At 63.8% G+C, this 1003-nt stretch overlaps 1 protein-coding gene across 1 annotated transcript in view; it reads right to left on the minus strand.

The window, feature by feature from the left end:
- Positions 1-1003, minus strand: part of COL22A1 (collagen type XXII alpha 1 chain) — a 189725-nt gene that overhangs the window by 118786 nt on the left and 69936 nt on the right. The window lies entirely within an intron of this gene.

Genomic DNA, 1003 nt, shown 5'->3' on the forward strand with positions numbered 1-1003 from the left:
CTCCCGCTGCTCCGTGCCAGCCCTGCCGGGGCTCGGCCACGCCTCCGGAGCTCAGGGCTTCGCGTGGAGGCAGACCTGAGCGTCCGGAACTACGACACTCCTGACGAGCCTGGTGTGCACGGGGCACCTGGGCCTCTTAGGTCTGCAGCAAGGTCTTGGGAGGACTGCCTGGAGGAGGTGCTGAGGTTAGCACTGAAAGGAGGTTAGAGCATCCCAGCGGACGCACATCCAGTGCAGGGGATGGAGCAGGCGAGTGGGGGCAGGGCCTCGGCAGGGCCGCGATGTGATCGTGACCTAAGGCAGCAGGGCCGGGGTGTCTGTCCCCAGAGCTCAGCACGGCCCCGCCACCGCCGGGCCGGCCCCCACTATCACCTCGGCCCCAGCCTGAGGGCCTCGTCAACCATCGCCCTCCTTCACGCCTGGCCCTACGTCGCCCCTTTCCCACCCTTCCCCCAAAGTCACCAGGACCACATTCTTAGAACAGAAACCAGGCTTTCCTTCCAGAACTGCGTTCCTGCCACCTGCCGGCTCTTTCCCGCACACTCTCCTTTACTCCAGCCAGCCTGGCGTCCTCCTCCAGGCCCAAGGCGCCTGACACCCCCGCCTCGAGGTGGTCCCGCCACTCTCGCTCCTGCCGGGCACGTGGGCCCCCCAGGCATCCACGTGGGCTCTGCTCAAAGGCCTTGTCCACACATCTTTTCCAGTCCATCCAACCAAAACTGCTCTCTCGCTGGCTCCCACTTTGCTTGTGCCACTACCGGATACACCACTGATGTATGGATTTGGTCACAGCCGGCCTGCCCACCCGGACTGGGGTGCAAGCCTCCTAGAAACAGGGGCTGGCTCCATTCTTGTTCAGTGCTCTACCCATGGGCCAGAACAGTGCCTGCCGCGTGGTGGCGACTCAGCAAACATCTGTGGGCTGCATAGACAAATTGCCCTTCATGACTGATGTGGTCCTGAACCCAGACAATGGCAGGGGAGACAGCCCTGGTGGGTGGTA

Source organism: Suricata suricatta, chromosome 15, assembly GCF_006229205.1.
Source record: "Suricata suricatta isolate VVHF042 chromosome 15, meerkat_22Aug2017_6uvM2_HiC, whole genome shotgun sequence".
Classification (NCBI taxonomy): Eukaryota; Metazoa; Chordata; class Mammalia; order Carnivora; family Herpestidae; genus Suricata; species Suricata suricatta.